This window comes from Eurosta solidaginis, chromosome X (genome assembly GCF_040869045.1).
Source record: "Eurosta solidaginis isolate ZX-2024a chromosome X, ASM4086904v1, whole genome shotgun sequence".
NCBI classification, from domain to species: domain Eukaryota; kingdom Metazoa; phylum Arthropoda; class Insecta; order Diptera; family Tephritidae; genus Eurosta; species Eurosta solidaginis.
This window is the reverse complement of record NC_090324.1, coordinates 7,860,551-7,881,671: the sequence shown is the minus strand read 5'-3', so window position 1 is coordinate 7,881,671 and position 21,121 is coordinate 7,860,551. Positions and strand designations below refer to the sequence as shown.

Here is a 21,121-nt window from a genome sequence, read left to right as displayed (position 1 = left end):
GGTATAGGATGGGACCGGTGTTGGAGTATGGTGTATACTCCTGCTTTCGTGGGTGCCTATCGTATTTGGCCTTACTGCAGATCTTACAATTCGCGACCACTTCATTTGCCAGTTTGGTCATTTTTGGGAAGTAATAATCACGAAGGATTTGCTTGACATTCTCCTGGGCAGCTCTATTTGCTCGATTATGTTCGGCAACAACAATCTCCCTCTGTTCGTCTTTATTTACAATGTCGGTCACCATATTTTTACAGCGCCAGAACTTTGTTGCCGGAAAGCACCTTATAAGTTCATGTTGTATGCTGGCCAGTATTGGCAAAGCGCAATGTATGGCGTTTACCACATTTGGGTTCACAGCTATTTTAATTTCTTCAATGAGATTATCTTTATTTATGAATTGAATAACATGACGAGTTTTCTCGCCGAAATATATAAAATTCCGTTTTAGGTTCAAGTTGGCTTCCTCTAAAACAATTTGGTTTCGAAAACAATTTAGCGGTTTTTCGGATGCTTCCACCGTATAAGATAGCGATATTTCGCTATGAACTGTAGCTAAATCTGATTGACTTTCCTCTTCTAGAGTGTGGATGTTCTGTCGTGACAGAGCATCGGCAACATGGTTTTCTCTACCGGGTTTGTAAAAGATTTGAGCGTTGTGCTCGTCGATAAACGCTTTCCATCGTTTAATTTTCGCATTTGGGTTTCGGTCTGAAACCGCAAATGTCAGTGGCTGATGATCTGTAAAAATATTTAAATTCTTTACGCCATAGAGATAATTTCTAAGACTTTTTAAGGCCCAGACTATCGCGAGTAGCTCGCGCTCGTTAGTTGCGAAGTTTTGTTCACGATCTTTCAGAGTTCGTGAAATAAAGGTAATTGGCTTACCGTCCTGTAAGAGCACTGCCCCCAAACCCAAAGACGAGGCATCCGTCGTTAGATAAAATGGCCTCCTGGAATCTGGGTAGAGTAACATGACGTCCTCTGATGTAAGGACCTCTTTTAATTTATTATAAGCTTGTGATTGTTTTTCGTCTAATTCCACTTTTAATTTTTTTTTGATTGGGTGGCACTAACCTTGCCATTGTCTCCTTTCAGCATATCCGTTAGTGGTTTCACTATTGAAGCAAAATCCTTTATAAAGCAACGGTAATAGCTTGCCAGACCCAGAAATGATCTAACGTTGAAAAGAGTGGAGGGTTTCTCATATTTGTGAATAGCATCTATCTTGCTAGGGCTTGTTTTAATGCCTCCTCTAGATACTACGAAGCCCAAGTATTCAACGTCCTCTTTAAAAAATTGCGATTTTTCGCGAGAAACCCTCATATTAGCCTCATGTAACCTTTTTAAGACCCACTCAATATGTTCGACATGCTCCTCTTCGGTTTCTGAAAATATAATAACATCATCGACGTAAACGTAGCAGCATTTCCCTATTTGTTCCCTTAGTACGTCGTCGATCGCCCTTTAAAAAATGATGGGTCCATTCTTGAGACCGAAGGGAAGCCTGCAGAACTCATATTTCCCATTACTTACTGAGAAAGCGGTCTTTTCCCTATCGGATTCCGCCAACGTTATTTGATGAAATCCTGATTTTAGGCCAAGCGTTGTAAAATACCTGGCCTTTCCTAGATTTGATAGTATAACCGTTACGTTCGGGATGGGATATTTGTCGTCGATAGTTTTTTTGTTCAGTTTTCTGAAGTCTATGACAAGTCCTTTTTTTACATTTCCTCATGCGTCCGTTCCTATTTTATCAACAACCCAGATTGGGTTGTTATATGGTGACTGAGACGGTCTGATGATACCGTTCTTCAGTAAATCGCGAATTTCAGTATTCACGAATTCTGCTACGCCCATAGGATAGGGGCATAGCTTGGAATAAACCGGATCGTCAATCTCGGTGCGAATAGTGGCGACTATGTTTGTGTTAAATGGGAGTGCCTCGTTGGGGTTAGAGAAAACTTTCAATAAATGTTTTACCATTCTTTGAAATTTCGCCCTCACAATTTCAGGAACCTGTATGTCCTCTACTCGTGTGAAATTTACATTAGCACACTTTAAAAATTTTATACCCTCTGAACCAACGTTGGTTATTATTTTTTTTTGACTTTAAATCTATAGTCGTGTCTGCCTGCGTAAGCAAATCCAGACCTATTATTCCGTCGAACGTTGAAAGAGAAGGAAGAATAAAGAAGGTACTATTTATGTTAAAAAGGTTGATCGCGCATTTTTCTTTAATGTTAGTAAACCATGAATTGACTTTACCAAGAAAGACTTTTCGACCGGTGTAATGTGCCCAAGGAATTTTAAGGGTTTTATATAATTTTTAGATGCACCCGTATCTATTAGTAATTTTATTTTCTTCCCTGCAACTATTCTTTCAATGAGCGGTAGCAGGGAGTTCTGTCTAAAAAATTTATCTGGTCGGGATCGTTAAGGTCGCCCTCGGTTGCTGGTGTTTCCACGTTTGCCACATCACTATAGGTGGAATCTTCTTGATTAGAAGTGGAATTTCCGCTTGAAAGGCAGTTTATTCGTTGTTGCTTTGGTCCTGTAAATTTTCCAGAGCCATTGTTTGGCCTTTTCAATGCCTGCGGATATTTTTGATTTGGATTACTTTGGTATCGATAAGAGCCAGTGTTTTCCTGCCTTGCAGTAGGTTAACGGAAGCGTTGTGACGTGTCGACGTCCATCGGTTCTACCTTATCCAGTTTCTGGGGACTCTTGTTGTTGAAGTCCCGAGTTCGGTTAAAGTAAGGGTTTTTTGAGTGATACATATCGTTTGTTTGGTATCTTGCCCCTGTAACTTTCTCCCCAGAGTGTGGTTTTGAGTCTAGCCTTTGTGTCTTATCTTCTAGGCTCCTGGCATAGGTGCTTGCGAATCGGTAACTCTCATGGTTCGATTCAAACTCCTGTGCCAGTGCTAAAGCCGAAGGCAGATGTTTAGGCCGGGCTGAGAATAGTACATCGCTAAGCGGTTTCTGGGTCCCTGATATAAATACGCGCAATGCGTCTAATCTGTATTTCTCATTAAGTGAAGTAGCTATTGACTTTTCGTAAGTCATTATGGTTTTGTTGGTCAGAAGCGTCAATTTCTTCTCTACTTCGTCGTAGTATTGGAGAAGAGATAAATTTCCCTGGCGGAGGGTTGACATTTCTTGCTCGATCAAGTAAATTGGTCGTTTGTCGGAATAGCTAAAGTCAAGGCGGTTAATTATCGCTTTGAAGTTCAAAACGGTGTTAAATGAGGCCAAAACCATGTCGGCTGGACCCTTTACTTTATTTATAATGGAAATGCTTGGAAATGTTTGCTGCTGCCTTCGTATTCCTGAAAAACTTTGTAGGCGGTGTGTGCTGCCTGTCTCCATGATACGTAGTTTTCTTGTTTACCATCGAAATCTGGTAGAGATTTAACGATGTCAAGGGGTTCCTCACATTTGATACCTGGGACAATTTTTGCTTCAGAATATGTTTCTATTGTGGGTGCACTAATGCTAACGTCGTTTAGATGCTGGTTTATGGTCGCCAGTCTCTGTTCGAAACTTTCTCTTTGCACTGAAAGTGCCTGAGCCACTGCAGTCTCGACAAGAGCTTTCAAGCTTTCAAGAGCTTCTATAGCCATTTTTCGTTCCTCAGTCGTTACCCTATTATTCGTCCACCAATTCTCCTGGCCACTGTTACGCTGTCTTCTGTTTACCACTATGTTCTCAAATAGCCGATCTAATTCTTGGTCACTCATAGGCTTAGAGCACAACTGAAACAGGTTACCTGATTTTATTCCAATAAATTTGGTCCACAACACATCTAATTCTACTCAACCCGTGCAAAGATTTACAGATAATTTGATGCTTTAAAAGAAAATTTCGTCATTTTTTTCGTTTTTTTTTTTCGGGGTCGTATTTAAAAAAAATTTTAATAAACACAAGTTTTTTGTTTATAAACATTGATAACACTTAATTGACACAGATTTCTTTGTTTGGCAACACTCTACTTACATCTGTTTTACAACTATTGATAATACTCTCGTCATCTTATGCTTGGTTTTGTTTTCTGCTCCACTTAACTTTAAAAATGAAAATGTTTGTTGTTACTGCTGCTTGTTGTTATCCGTTTTTTCTCCCGTTGTTCAGCGCCAGTTTTACTGTTTCATGGTAGTCCATTAAAAGTCATTTGCAGTTTAGAGTTTATTACAATAATACGTTTTATTCATTGTCATGCCAAAAACTAACTGAACTTACATTCTGAAGTGCCTACTTAAAAACCCTGCACCTTAGTCTTGAAGGCAGCCAAAGCGACACAGACGCTTGCGTTCTTAATCGCTGCCAGCGTTGAGCTGCACCTGCTAGCGTGAAAATAGATATTCGCTGACACAGGCCAAATTGCTGTTTCATAGCACTGCTCATGTTATGCAATCGTTGTGGCTTATCCGTCAGCGTGAGAATGGATATTAGCTGACACAGGCCATGCGCAGACAGAATTATTGAGAAGCATTAGCTTGTGTTAACTGATATTCGGTGACACAGGCCATGCGCGCAAATTGTTGTTTCATAGCACTGCTCATGTTACGCAATCGTTGTGGCTTATCCGTCAGCGTGAGAATGGATATTCGCTGACACAGGCCATGCGCGGACAGAATTATTGAGAAGCATTAGCTTGTGTTAACTTATATACTAATTTTTGCACGCAGGCAACGGTTACTTTATAATAACAATTTCTAACTAATAATATTAACAATATAAAACAACAGTTATACCGGTGAATATTTCTTTCCATAAATATCCACGTACCATAGTGCTCCTTATTGAATACAATGCCTTTGTATTTGCCCGCATTCCGTGCTTTCCAGTCTTCGCTTTAACTATTGTGTGTTTGTGCATTTGCTTGTTGTCACCTGATTCTAACGTTGTGTTTTGCTTTGCCCAATGCTTCTGCCTTCTGTTGTATGGCGTGCGGTGGTGTGTTGTATGCTAGTGCGTAGGTATGTATAGCAAAATTCCAATTAGTAGCGGCGCTTATTTTTGACGACTTGCTGCTGATCTCCGTTCACTTAAGTTATTATGTATAATATATTTGTAGCCGGGTGCATTAGATTTTGAGTGTGCAAAGGGTTGATTGACTGCGGCATTTTTATGATTTGTGCGTATCCACATCCCTTCCAAATATTCAATGCATGTTAGGGTGATCCTATATTCAAAATTTATGTTTGCGAAAATGTTAATATTTTGCTTGTGTGCAAAAGTGCGCAAGTCTAATTGGTCCTTCAGTTTAGTAATTATCAATTCAATGTACAACAGAATATATGTATTTAGGGTATAATTCATAAAAGTATACATATGTATATTTCTGGTGCTTCATATAAAATGTATAAGTGATAAATTCAAATATTATTATAAATTTCAAGTTATTTCAAATATGTATGTTCTTTAGAAAAATGTATGGATATGTGTATGTTGTGAGGATGCAAAGTCCTCGGCTTTGGGGTCCTCATACTCCCCCCTAACCTGCCGCAACGAGACTCGCCGTGACCAGCCCAGTGCGCGTAATGCGTACGCGGTAGAGATGACCCACAATAAAGCGTTTGTAAGACCGCTGTCATTGTTTCTGTGGCTGCTGTTGTGGCTGGTGTAGGTGTCGTTCGATGTCCTTGGTGAGTTCTTCTGGCAGTGGCTGAATACCAGAGCGATTCTCCCACGTCTCCGGCGAGTCGGTTTGGGCGCTGTTCAGCCATTGTTGTATTTCGCCTATCATACTGCTGCCGTCTCCGTCGATATTGTTGCGGTCGCTGATGTCCCCGTTGCTTGCCGTTAGACTTAGCACGTCGCTGCTGATGTTTTTGAGGCTGCCGTTGACCTCGCTGGCCAGACGGCTTAATATGTTGTTGTCGTCGTTGTCGTCATTGAGGCTGCCGTTGGCCTCGCTGGCTATACGGCTTAATATGTTGTTGTCGTCGCTGTCGTCTTTGAGGCTGCCGTTGGTCTCGCTGGCTATACGGCTTAATACTTCGTTGTCGTCGTTGTTCGTTGTTGGCGGTTCGCATATCGCCTCCACGATCCTCTTCTTGGCCGGGGGTTCGGTTTCAACATGCGCGTTATATATGCGCATTCTGAGATTGACGCGCCGAGTGTACTCCACGAACCCTCGGCCCTGAGTCTCCTCGTCTTCCTGGCGTATCGAAAAAACGCCCTGCTGTTTTGGTGGTGGTTCATGGTCGTCCTCGTCCTCGCTCTCTGAGGAAATGGTGATCGGGGTAGGGCCCCGAACGACGGCCCAATCCTCGGATTCGTACCTGTACTCCTCGGTGCTGTCATCGCCACTTCCCTCCTCGTACGTGGCAGCCGGTGTCGTTCGCCGTAGCCGTATTCTCAATGGGGCCCACTCGCAACCCTTCAATCTGGTCTTCGGAAAAATCGGAATAATTAGGCGTATTCATTGTTACTCACTTTATGATACTTTGAGGTTTGGCCTGCCGCGGCCCGGTTTATATATGTTTTCTTCTGACGCGTTAGACGGTACTTTTCCTGGCAGCGGGTATCACTCAATCCTTCTTATAAAATTAGTTTTTGTAACTTTCATCAGGATGTTGCTATGTTGTTGTTCGTCGCTGCCCTTCCAGTTGGCGGTATGTATGATGCCAGCTTCTACTTTAAATGAAAAACTGGTGGATTTTCCTTAGGGTGTTCCCACCGTATGTCCCTCACTAGGGTAGGCACCTTGTCGTTGGTGTGAGGGCTTAGCCGAACTCCATAGCGCCCGACTATGAGGCGGAGCTGTTTAGGACTGACATCTACGCCGTTTCGCCTCATAGGAGGGCGGCGGGATGTCGGTGACCAAGAACTGCCAACCCCCTAATCCAGGGTGTTATGCGGACCGTGCCTATTGGACGATTTGCAGCCAGGGGATAAATTCGGCTGTATTCGAACGGAGCCTTCCCGATACCGGGCCATCTCGGGAAGTATTTATGGCCTTACCGCAGTAAGGGGCGCTGCTGTGGCGGACGGTTCTTTCCCCGTATATAATACTGGACCGCTGAGCCCGCCTTGTCGGGCAGGTGGTCGTACGACCAAGATGAACAACTCATTACCTGAATGTAATAAGGAGGATGTAAAGAGGAGGACTGAGTCGCAATCCAAGGACGACAAATACGAATTAAGCGATGCGTCGGACTCGGGGAGCGAGAGTAGTGCTGATTCAATGAACTCCGTGTTGGAGAAGCACACAAATGAAAACGGAGTAGAAGAGTGGAGAAGGGTACGGAGCAGAGGAAGTAAAAGAGCTCTCTCGCAGTACCGTGCAGCACTAAGAATTGTACAACGCTTGGGAGCAGTGGTCGACCCAACAGAAGTGGAGATCGAGCGCTTGGAATGGGCCCATGAAGCGGTAGAAGTAGGTCGAAGGCAGTTCAAAAGGTTTGCTGCGAGAAACCCTCGGTTCTGCAACCGGTACGAGGAGGAAGAAGCGTCGAATGGCAGAATGAAGAGGCAACGTTCGGCAGAAGGCGACAAGCCTGCTTTCAAGAGGCAGAAAGGACCCAGTCCTAGAGCCGCGAGGCAGGGCAGTCGCATAGACAAGACAAGTAGGCCCAAAGCTGTAAGACAGATGGGTTCCAATAGCGAGGTAGCAACTACCTCGAAAGCTGCCAGTCAGAGGGAAGTTCCAACTACGGAAGTAAGAGATAAGCCAAAGGGAGATAACGCTAAGACTCCGGCTTTCTCGGAGGCGCTAAAGGGAGTTAACGCGAAGACTCCGGTGTTCTCGGAGGTTCTAAAGGGAGATAACACTAAGACTCCTGCTTTTCCCGAGAAGATGAGTGATGTGGCAAAGCAGTCACTGACTGTGGCGCTGGTTGATCGTAGCAGTCCGTTCGGACAAATGACTACTGAAAGGTGGAGATCTGTGGAAAGGGAGCTTATTAGCTTAATGCTTAAGATGATGCGGGAACAACCAAGTAAGCCCCTTCCAACCTTTGATTCGGGGGGATGGTATAATGGTGTGAAGATGATAGCGTGCGACAACATCGCGAGCTTGCGGTGTCTGGAGGAAGTCGTTCCAAACCTCCAAAGGCAAGGCACGAACGCGCGGTTTGAGGTGGTGGATAAAGTGCAAATCCCCACGGTACCAAAAGTTAAGGTATGGATACCATGCGTGATGAAGTCGGAGGATACACTGCGACTTCTGCAGAATCAGAATCCGAACATACCGACACAGGATTGGAAGGTACTTACTGTATCTCGGCCTACCGAGGATGGTCAGTTCTACATCTTCCAAATAAACAAGCAGGCGGAGGATATTTTGTACACGCAGCTTGGCAAAATGTCCTTTGGCACTGGCAAAATTTACATGCGACTCAGGAAAAGAAGTCCCGAGGATAAAAATCCTAACACACTGGAAGTGGGCGAAGTCGAAAAGGACCTCAGAAGCCTAAGGGAAAAAAGACAGGTGGAGGTCCCCGACGTCACCACGAACGTGCTAGAAGAGGACCAACCGCTAAATGGTGCTGTGACTCGCACAGAGGAACACACGGCACAACATTCACGAGGGGCTGAAGGGGGCCTCGAATACTCTAAACCAAAAGGGCAAGAGGAGGACGACGACGTCAAGACGAAGGTGCTGGAGGGGGACAAACAGCCCAATGGTGCTGCGAGTCCTACAGATAAACCTCCAACACAGTAAAGTGGCGTCGAGCGAACTCCTCCTAACCCTTGAGGAGGGTTCGTTTGACGTGGCGCTGATCCAGGAGCCGTGGCTCTCATCGGGAGGAAAGGTTTCTGGACTTAGCGCGCGCGGGTTTGGCGTTTACTACGCACAAACGGAAGGACGGGTGCGAGCTGTAGTAATGGTAAGGAAACAGCTGCATTCATATATGCTGCCTAATTACACCACCGAGGATCTCGTAGCGGTGGCCGTTGAGCAAAAGAATAAGCAGGCATTTATCCTGGCGTCCTGCTACATGGCCCATGCTGCGGAGGTTCCACCGATGGAGTGCAAAAGGCTAGTACAGGAGGAAAGGCACAAAGGGCGGTTGGTCATAGGCGCAGATGCAAATGCGCACCACAATGCGTGGGGAGGAGCAGATACGAACGAGAGAGGCGAATCTCTATTTTGTTACATCCTGCAAACCAATTTGCAGATAGCCAACAGGGGAAATGTTCCTACATACATTGGTCCAACATCCAGCAATGTTCTGGATATTACATTGAGCTCCGAGCGTGATATATCAAGGTATGATTGGATGGTTCTCGATAGACCATCCTTCTCCGACCATGCGTATATAAGCTTCAGCATCCCACTAAAGAGGGTAGAGAAGGGAGGAACCTTTAGAAACCTTAGGGCAACGAATTGGACTAAATTCCAGAAACATGTAGAAACGAAACTGGGACAACCCAAAGAGGTTGCTAATGTAGAGGAACTGGAGGAGTCGAATGAATTTCTAACAAGGACGCTTATGACTGCGTATAACAAAGCTTGCCCTCTAAGAAGATTCAGAGGAAAAGCAAAGCCGCCATGGTGGAGCAATGAGCTGAGTCTTCTAAGAAGACAGGTAAAAGAAATGTTTAAACTCGCAAAGACCGCGGAAAGCGAAGCGTGTCGGGACGAGTACAGGGATCTACTGAGGATCTACAAGCGTGAAATTACCAGGGCGAAGAGAAACTCATGGAAAAGTTTCTGTACGGACATAGAGTGCTCCAGTGAAACAGCACGGTTGAAAAAAGTCCTAGCAAAGGGAAACATAGTCCAGGGACTAATAAAGAAAGAGAACGGGGAATGGTCACGTGATAGTGAGGAATCCCTTGAGGTGCTTCTCGATACACATTTCCCATCGGGAGACGGTTTAGAAGACCCAGCAGACATCACTCACACTTCGATCACGGAGCTAGTGGTGCCGGGCTTGGTGACCGATACCAAGATCGAGTGGGCAGTGAAGACGTTTTCTAAGTTTAAATCGCCGGGCCCAGATGGTATATTCCCGGCCATGCTACAATTCTCAAGCAGGGCGGTCGTGGAATGGCTTAAAATAATATTCGATGCGTGCATAAGACTGAATCATGTTCCGCACTCTTGGAGAACTGCTCGCGTATCTTTTCTACCAAAGGCGGGGAAGATCGGACACGTGTATCCCAAAGACTATAGACCCATTAGCTTAACATCATTTCTGCTCAAAACCTTTGAGAGGCTGATAGATGTGTACATAAAGTCCAACGTGGATGGAAAGCTGCTCTCCACAACACAGCATGCGTACACCAAAGGCAAGTCGGTAGACACCGCATTGCATAGGGTGGTAATAAGCATAGAGAAATCCCTGGAATATAAGGAGTATGCTCTAGGAGTATTCTTGGACATTGCCGGGGCTTTCAATAATGTTGCAAAATGGGCGAATATGGATGGTCTTAATTACATTAAAGTACATCCTGCCTTAATCAGATGGATCGGCTGCATGTTAAATTGCAGAAAGATTACATCACAATGGGGATTGTACGAGGCCACGAAATCAGTGGACAGGGGCACGCCGCAGGGAGGGGTGCTATCACCTCTGCTGTGGACACTGGTCATCAACCAACTGCTCAGGCAATTCGATGAGGGACCCGTAAAACTTACGGCTTACGCAGATGACGTTGCAATTGTCATAAGTGGAAAATGCCTTCCAACGATTAGTTCTTTAATGGATCGGGCGCTTCCGGATATTCATACCTGGGCATCTAATGTCGGGCTGAAAGTCAATGCGGAGAAGACGGATATGGTCTTGTTTACAAAGAGGTACAAGGTCCCAAATTGGACCAGGCCTAAGTTAGGAGCGGTGACCTTACAGGAGAAACCTTGCACAAAATATCTAGGAATCATCCTAGACAGTAAGCTGTCATGGAAGCTCAACGTGGAGGAGAGGGTCAAGAAGGCCTCAACGGCACTCTATGCATGTAAAAGAATGCTGGGGTGTACGTGGGGCCTATCGCCCTCTCTTTCTCATTGGGTTTTTACAGCGACTGTAAGCCCTATTCTATACTATGGAGTTCTTGTTTGGTGGAAAGCCACACAAAAAACAACATACCTCAAAAAATTAGAGGGGGTATGCAGACTATCGATGCTTTGCATTACGGGAGCCCTGAAAACAACCCCGACGGCTGCACTGTATGCCATTCTGCACATTCCACCTGTAGACCTGGTAGCAAAGAACAAAGCATTAACGACCGCAACCAGGCTCGGTGCTTCGGGGCAGCTTGAGCGCCGACCATATGGCCATAGTAGTATAGCGTCCTCAGTCGCAAGACGAACAGACTACATGATTCCCTACCTGCACTTTGAGGGAGATCTTAAGGCCACAATAGAGGTGGACGGTTGGCGCAAGGGTGCGCAAATGGCGGACGAGGCGATACATGTGTACACCGATGGTTCCAAAATAGTGGAAGGAGTAGGGTCTGCGGTATACTGCGCTGATCCGGAATTAAGCAGATCCTACAGGCTGCCGGATTACTGTAGCGTTTTCCAAGCGGAAATATTAGCCGTAACCAAAGCAGTAGAAACCCTGGAAGAGAATAGCTTAAGCTGCAACCGTGTTAACTTTTATATTGACAGTCAAGCAGCAATTAAGGCAATAATCTCGCATAGCACAGCATCTAAATGCGTGTTAGAGTGTAAGCAGTCTCTGGAGAGAATCGGGACAGGGAGAAGCATACATCTATATTGGGTCCCAGGGCATATGGGAATAGATGGGAATGAAAAAGCGGACGAATTAGCTAAAAAGGGCGCATCCCTTGAAGCTTGCTCCGTAGACGTCCCAATTAGATTGGGCGAGATTAAGCGAAGGCGAGAGGTGCACATGATCGACCAAGCAGAAAAGGCGTGGGTTCAAGCGCGGGGCTGTAAAGTGTCGAAGATTATGTGTAGGTCTTACAACCTTAGACTAACACAGTTGCTTCTATCATTAAAAAGAGAGGACTGTAGACTCATGACGGGTATTCTGACTGGACACTGCCTTCTGGCGTCACATGCCTTTAAATTAGGCTTGGTCAGTGATAGCAGGTGTAGGAAGTGCGGGTTGGAGGAGGAAACAATCGAGCACGTTCTGTGCTCGTGCCCTGCACTTGCCAGGCTAAGACTCCAGCCATTAGGAGTGATACAGCTGTCAGATCTAGAAGCAGCAAGTGGCTTAAGTCCTAGGAAGCTTCTAGTATTTGCCAAGAGGACGGAGTTATTTTATAACATAGGTCCTGGTTTTTGATAGGGTTTTTCAGTTTGGTCGTTAAAACAAACTTCTGGTAACACTACGGACTCAATCAGTCTATGTGAGGTCCTCATGGACCGGCCAGTTCAACCTACCTACCACCCACCGTATGTGGTGGATTATTTTTTTTCTTTTTTTTTTTAAAGTTGTATATCATGAGCCTAGTTAAAGAGTATATTTGTGTGATATTGTAATTGTGGTTAGAGTTTACCAAGCTTTTAGTGGTTGATTCGACTTCCGGGTACTTCTTGAAATGAAATTTATTCGTGTATGATTTGACACTGCCTCGGTTGGGCGTGCCCGTTACTACCGATTTCAATTGAAGTAGAATCTTACAAAATAGTCTGTAATTCCGCAATTGTCTCGGGGTGTGTGGTCGTTTAAGGTTGCCATAGCGAACTGCCTTCCCAGGTGTAATCTTGATCCATGTGCCGGTTCTCTGGCGATCTGTAATTTATTTTCTGGAAATATTCGTACCTAATTCTCCGCAAAGTTTTGTACTTGACCGTCTCTGTATGCTATCAGCTGTTGACTTGTACCTTGGTTATCTCCGTGTTGTCTCTCGGTCTCTTCGCTGACTCGTGTGAGCGTACCGCAAATGGCTACCTCACTGTTCTCTCTCTGTTGTTGTACCTCGGGATTGTTGTTTGCTGTTCGATTGGACGATGATATAAAGTTCGTTACCCGGTAATTCCACTGTACCTGGGCGCTAGTTTGGCTGCAAAGTTATCCGCCGCTTTTGACAGCTGATATTCCTTTACCAGCACTACGTCGCCTATCGCCGGTCGCCATTGCCTTCGTCTTAAGTTGTAATACTTCGCTTGTTCCATAGATGCTCTCTCTTGCTTCCGTCGTACCATCTCGAATATTTCCTTCATCCTCGTTGACTTCTTTCCTGGGTTTGCTAACTTCTCACCTGTACCAAATGTCTGCTCATCGTAAAGGCTGTTGGGGATTCTCGGTTCCCTCCCTTGTACTATGTATGCTGGACTGTAACCAGTCGATTCACACACACTTGCATTCAATGCCAGCGTTATCTCTGCTAACAACTCACCCCATGTCTTCTGCTCTTTTCCCGTAAATTGTGCTATCATCCTCTTGATGTTTCTGTTTGCCCTCTCTGTCGGGGTCTCCTGCGGTGTGTACGGTGCCGTTAATATGTGTTTCACGCCAAGTCCTTCTACAAATCTCTTAAAACGTCTGCTGATAAACTGCGCTCCGTTGTCCGTAATAAATACTTTTGAGACGCCGAACCGTGCCAAAATCCTCTCTCGAAATCCTCTTATTAAACATTCTGTCGTTGCATTTCTGATCGGAATTACCTCTACCCATTTTGAAAATTTGTCTAAGAATACTGGTGCCTTCGTGTTGCCATGCTTCGATCGTGGCATTGGACCAACAGAGTCTGCACAGACTGTTGCCCAAGGTTCCTCTGAAATCTTCGTTAGCAACTTACCCGCGGCCACCGTGGTGGTGTGATGGTAGCGTGCTCCGCCTATCACACCGTGTGCCCTGGGTTCAACTCCCGGGCAAAGCAACATCAAAATTTTAGAAATAAGATTTTTCAATTAGACGAAAATGTTTCTAAGCGGGGTCGCCCCTCGGCAGTGTCTGGCAAGCGCTCCGATTGTATTTCTGCCATGAAAAGCTCTCAGTGAAAACTCATCTGCCTTGCAGATGCCGTTCGGAGTCGGCATAAAACATGTAGGTCCCGTCCGGCCAATTTGTAGGGAAGAATCAAGAGGAGCACGACGCAAATTGGAAGAGAAGCTCGGCCTTAGATCTCTTCGGAGGTTATCGCGCCTTACATTTATTTTTTTTTTTAACTTACCCGCGGCTGGCTGTTGACTCGGTTTATATATTTGACATGCGTGACACTGCTGTACGTACTTGCTTATATCCCTGAACATTCCTGGCCAGTAATAACGTGTTGTTGCTCTTGCTATCGACTTTCGGATACCCATATGCCCTGCGCTCGGTGTGTCGTGAATCTCCTCTAGCACTCTGCGCCGCTGTGGAGTCGGCACACATAGCTTCCATCGCACTGCATCTTCGCCATCCACCTGACTTCCTATGCGTCTGTACAACTTTCCATCCTCGATAACGTACTCTGGCAATTTCTCCGGGGCCTTTCTTACATCTTTTATCTTTGCTTTAAGCCACTTACACTCGGCTTTTACGTTGTTCATTGTCAACGTACCCAACTACTCGTCCATCGGTTGCCTTGATAGTGCATCTGCCACAACGATCAACCTTCCTTTTCGATACTGTACGTCAAATGAGTATTGCTGTGGTTCCAGCGCCCATCTCGCAAACCGACCAGTTCGACTCTCTATCGCATTCAACCATTTCAAAGCTAAGTGATCGGTTATTACTGTAAACGTGCATTCTTCTACGTACGGCTATAGTGTTAACTACTTTGTACTCTTTACTTTAATTTTTAAAATAATTTTTAATTGAGTTTTCATGTTAACTTCAAATTTTTGAATAACTTCAAAAAAAGAAAATTCTAATTAGTATTAAAATATTTAAAACACAAAAATAAACAAAAATTAATTTTTAAAAATAAAATAAAAATTTGGCTTATTACCAAATATATTGGCGATTCTCCCAACGGACCTACAATTACGAACTTTAAAACCTAGTTAACTTAATCAAAGAAAAGTTGTCGAAAATTATTAAATAAATGACACTATTGAAATTCATGTGCATGTAATATATCTGTGCTTGTGTTCCTAATACATTTGTGGACCGGAAGCAGTGCAAGTAATAAGAATGCTTAGAAGTGCGCTACACCTTTAAATGTTTACAAATTCAAGGAAAATTTGTATATATTCAACACTAACAATCATTATTCTAACTATACAAAGACAAAACAAATTGTTCATTAGAAAATAATGAAATGAAACTTAAATGTACTTCAATTAATAAGCAACATTCTGCGCAAATTTCATATACAGTCGCTGTTAATTGTATATACGAAATGTAAAACAAAAATAGAAAATAATGTGGAAAAACAAATTAAAAACATGAAGTGCTTATAACAGATTACTAGTAAACATGCTATGCATTTTATACAACATAAATACAAAATAAAATTTGTCTACGATTTGTTAATTAATAAAGAACTCTAAAAATGTGTGTGTAAATAAAATAAAACACATTTACAACATAATACTCTTAAAAGCAACGATTGGGTCATCCAAGCCACAACAACAAAAGCTACTACAACAAGTTTGCACGCAATACACACAAGAACAGATTTAAAATGAAGACATCATGAAAATAAAGAGATTTATAAAGAAAACAACAAAGCCATTGCATATTTTAAAACCATTGCGACATCAAACAATACAAATATTAATTTCAAGAAATTTTTCAACAATCATCAATCAACTACTTATTAATTTTAATATTTTTTTATTAAATTTAATTTTTATTTTAGTATTAAATTAAAAAATTTTCAATTATAATTTAAATTAAAATTTTAAACCTTTTAAATTTTCAAATTTATTTTAAGATTATTTTTATATTTTAACAATTTTTTATAAATTTTTTAAAGTTACTTAATTTTTTTTTTATATAAAAATAAATATTTTATTTAAATTGTTAACTCCCTTTCCAAAAAATTCTTAAATATTTTCTAATTTTCAAATTAGTCATTTAATTTTTTTATATGGTTCTACGTTCACCAATACGAACCAGTAATTTTACAAATTCGGAAAATCAAAATAACAACTATACAAATAACACAATGAATCACAATACAACTTAAAATTCTAACATTAATAAAACACAAAACAAAATCTCTAATATAACACAAGATAACTTTACAAATATTTCTTCTACTAAATTTATTAAATTACCACAATTTTGGAAAGAATTTTGAAATTAAAAATATCAATGATGATAATTTAAAATTTCAAAATGTTTTAGTTACTCTTCAACGAGATACTATATCTAAAATTTTAGACGTTATTAATATGATACAATCAAGAAAAATTTGCTCTTAGTGAAGAGAAACGATTAGAACAATTATTTTCAAAAACTGAACTTGGTGATCGTTCACCATCTGAATTATTCAGATTTATGAAATCACTTATAGGTACTGACTCCACTGTAAGTCAAGAATTACTTTTCAAATTATGGATTCGTAAATTGCCACAAGAAGTACAAATCCATTTAACTTCTAGTAACAATCAAAATAAAGATGAAGTACTTATTTTAGCTTACAAACTTTCTGATTTTATCAACAAACGTCAGTCTTCCAAATCTCCTATAGTTTCGAGTATAAATAATAATATTTTAGAACAATGCGTTAAAAATTTAACTGAATTAGCCACGGCTATTTTTCAAAATTTAAATAAAATGTCTAATGATATTAATCAATTACAAATCCATTCAAGATCTAAAGATAGAAATAGATCTAAATCTCTAAATTTTTCAAGATCCAGAAATTTTTCAAACAATCGTAATTTTAATTCACAAACAAATATTTGTTGGTATCACAAAAAATTTAAGAAAAACGCTCTTAAATGTATACCCCCATGCAATTTTAATCAAAATTATAATTCAAATCCCGAACAAAATTTAAACTGAAATGATCCATTATGACAGTGACGGATAATGGAACTATTATTAAACCTACTCGTCGCCTATTCATATTTGATAAATTCAATAAACTTAATTTTCTTATCGATACCAGCGCAGTCGTATCAGTTATTCCTTTTTCTAAATTTAAAATTTATAAAAGAAATTCGGATCTTACTTTGACTGCAGCAAACGGTTCTTCAATTGAAACTTTCGGTACAAAACTACTTAAAATTGATTTAGGTTTAAAAAGAGATTTTGAATTTCCATTCATTATTGCGAACATTGATACACCAATTTTAGGAGCAAACTTTTTAGAAAAATTCGGTATTATTGTCAATATAAAAAATAAAGAAATAATGGATTCTACTACAAAAATTAAAGTTGCTGGGTCTTCTGGATTTTCTGATATTTTCTCACTCAAAATTCCTATTGTCGAAAATAAGTTTTCAAAATTACTTAATGAATTTCCATCTATTACCTGTGAACCAGATTATACTAAGAAGGTTAAACACCATACGGTTCACAGGATAGAAACAAAAGGTGTTTTACCATTTTCAAAACCCAGACGTCTTGATCCAATCAAACTTAAAACTGCTAAAGCTGAATTTGAATTTTTAGTTAAAACGGGTATATGAAGACACTCAAATTCTCATATTGCATCTCCACTTCATCCCGTTCCTAAAAAAGAACCAAAGGATTGGAGACCTTGCGGAGATTATCGAAGACTTAATTTTATTACTACACCAGATCGGTATCCTTTACCACATATCCACGATTTAACAATTGATTTAAAAAACAAAAAAATGTTTTCCAAAATTGATCTTGTGCGTGCTTACCACCAAATTTCAATGGCAGAAGAAGACATTCATAAAACTGCAATAACTACGTCTTTTGGAATGTTTGAATTCGTAAGAATGCCTTTCGGTTTACGAAACAGTGCTCAAACTTTCCAACGCTTTATTAATGAATTATTTTCTGATTTCGATTTTGTATTTACATACACTGGTCTAAAAAATGCGCCTAAATTCGCTACTAAAATGTTTGTAATTTTTGGTTGAAATATACACTTTTTGCCTAAATTCACGCTATAAGTGCTCAATTAAAAGATTTCAACAAAATTTCACGCACGCGGAAAAATAAGCATAATAAGTGATTTTACTAGCATTTTTGATCAAAATTATATTCTTAAATCGTAATTTCATATGTTTTGTGCGAAACTACACTTGAATGCTGCAAAGTTACATACTGATATTGTAATTTCATGACTTATGTGCGAAATAACACTTGCATGGCGCATAATTAGCCGAAGTTCAGACGAAGTACCGTTTTCAGACGAAAAGCGCTCGTTGTGGCATTTCCGCGAAAACGATTGTCGAGAGCATCAGTGAAGCCAGATTATGAGAAATAACCATATTTGATAGATTTATCGCAATAAAATTTAATGAAACGGAAAAGGGACTACTCTCGCCACCGTTATGGCAATAGAGTACAAAATGAAAATCTTAATGAAATTTTGAATTCAAAAGTGCTAATATAAGCTTCATTTCAAAACTTCTCTGACTAAATCTTGAAAGCTGTCAAAAAAGTAAGAATTCTCTCAGAGCGGGAGAGTAACACTCAATAGTACGGGATGGCTTTCTTGTAAAAATGTTACTTCTGTCATACATATGTACGTATGTACAACTGCAAAAATTTTTAAATATGCATTATTATTATGCATTACTAAACCGCATAATTCTTCATCAGTATACATTTTTTTAGTATTTTATTGTTTCCAAATACGTAAATTGAAATTTCCAAAATGTGAAGTACGCAACAGCGGATCGTTTGACAGTTGTCCAGGATTTGCCAGCAAAAATTCTTCTGACTACTTCTGACTGAGAGAGCACAGATTTACATTAATTTTTGTCCTCTCAGTAGTCAGAGAATCGAGTTGTGAAATGACATGCTGTAGTTGCTAACTGTTTGCTGACTGATTCTGACAGTTTCTTGGAATTGTGGAATGCAAATATAGTTTGTACATTCTTGTAAACTAGTATGTGTAAAAAATGTGTGCTGATCACAAAAATATTTACTAAATACGAACTATTTGGAGCGGTAATAAGACGATACCATCTATACTGATGGTTAAGATAATTTCTGCAAACCGATTGGAGAATTTTTCTTGTTTTTTTGGGTAATTAGCAGAGACATAGTGACAAGGCTGGAAAATACAGGAATCGAGAAACTGGAAGATTGCTTTCTCGATAATAGATATCTCGATGTATAACTGGCCCATACCGATTTCATACGTGGTGATTATTGGGATGTGAATTCCGATAACAATTGCCTAGTTTATACCTAAGCAATGACAGAACTGTAAATTTCGAACTCACTCCTGTGTATTCAGTGTCTTATTATAGTGGAACTCCATAGACACGCGTAGACGTGCGAGTACCTACGCCTTTCTAAACGTTTTCGTTCCAAAAAATCGAGCACCTCCATAGTACGCGTTTTTACATGCGTTTGACAGTTCGAAACTGCGCGCGGGTGTATTTGGTAAATTTTTAATTCGAGCTAGAAACAATAAAAATATAAAATATTGCACTCAAAACGAAATATTTTTGCATGACAAAAACTCACCGCAAATTAATTCTGTATACTTAAAAGTAGTAAATAACCGGACTCTAGCTGCTATTTACAGCTGCTGAGCGCATACAAACGCATGAAAGTATAAAAATTTAACGTCGGCGCGATGGAACGCGTTGTCCGACTTAACTTCGGATTTTCGAAGATTTACGTGCGAATGCGCGCGTACCTATGGAGTCCATCCCGTAGGCATATATATATTCAACTCACGACTTTACGTGCTATGGAGTTCTACTATTAATAGTTATGAGTGCGGAATAAAAAACTGAAATCAAATGAAGTAAAACATCATTAATTAAAGTTGATTAAAAAATTTATTCGAGAAAACTGTCCTATCCGTATGTACAGTCCAATTTCACAATCAGTTTTGCTGAGTCAAATGTCTTATTATTCTGATTATTATTTGTATCATTGCTTTTACACGAATTTCCAATTATCATAGTATCTACTTACGATCTTGGATCACTCCGGGGTTATTGATACCGAGTCCGAAACGTGTCTTTCCATACCCCTTCCAACATGTTTGAACTTGTTTTAGAAGTCGGCCGCTCATGTACACTTTCTCGCATGTGATTGTTGCCCGATAAACGGGATGTAAAATATGGATGCATATCGATAAATTGTGATAACTTATACACAACATCTCTAACAAGCGCAGTCCGTTCGAGTTTTACTTTTTCGCGTTTGTGTTCTTCATAAAGTTAAGTTTAGAAAATTATAAAAGCAGAAATTTGTTGGTGAATAGTGAAAATATAAGAAAGTAAGTATAATTCCCATAATTGGCGGCCACCGTGGTGTGATGGTAGCGTGCTCCGCCTATCACACCGTATGCCCTGGGTTCAACTCCCGGACAAAGCAACATCAAAATTTTAGAAATAAGATTTTTCAATTAGAAGAAAATTTTTCTAAGCGGGGTCGCCCCTCGGCAGTGTCTGGCAAGCGCTCCGATTGTATTTCTGCCATGAAAAGCTCTCAGTGAAAACTCATCTGCCTTGCAGATGCCGTTCGGAGTCGGCATAAAACATGTAGGTCCCGTCCGGCCAATTTGTAGGGAAAAATCAAGAGGAGCACGACGCAAATTGGAAGAGAAGCTCGGCCTTAGATCTCTTCGTAGGTTATCGCGCCTTACATTTATTTATTTTTAAGTATAATTCCCTAAAAATGATAAAAAACAGTGAATTGTACAAGTGTTTACAGAGCGAATGCTCAAAAACTTTCACCAACTACAGAAGCCTGAAAGTACATGAGCATCGCCATCATAAAAAAAATGAAAGAGAAGTGCTTCGTGGAAATTTTTGGTGCTACATTTGTAGTGAAAGTTTTAAAACAAACAAAATTGTCCTTGTAGATGATGGCACAGAAATTTGTGACGATGATGTTCTAAAACACTATTTGACAGAAAAGGCGGTGCTAATAGTACTAGGAGATGAAGAGTGGTGCCAAAATACGTGTGCAGATACTGAAATAAACATTCAACAACACGACCAAGTCGAAAACCCAGGCGCAGATATTGAAATCAATATGCAACAACATGTTCAAGTCGAAAACCTAGGTGCAGATAAAGAAATTTAACTCAACACACAACATGACGAAATCCAAAATGCAGGTATGCACGTAATTTAAGTATAACGATATTATCTGCCTTAAAAAGCATGAATGATTCTAACGCTTTTATACATTTTTTCT

The 21,121-nt window shown here is 40.9% G+C and overlaps 1 long non-coding RNA gene across 3 annotated transcripts in view; it reads right to left on the bottom strand.

Annotated features, from left to right (window-relative positions):
* LOC137234625 (uncharacterized) overlaps positions 1–21,121 on the bottom strand; it is a 633,582-nt gene that overhangs the window by 11,544 nt on the left and 600,917 nt on the right. The gene's annotated exons all lie outside the window — the stretch shown is intronic.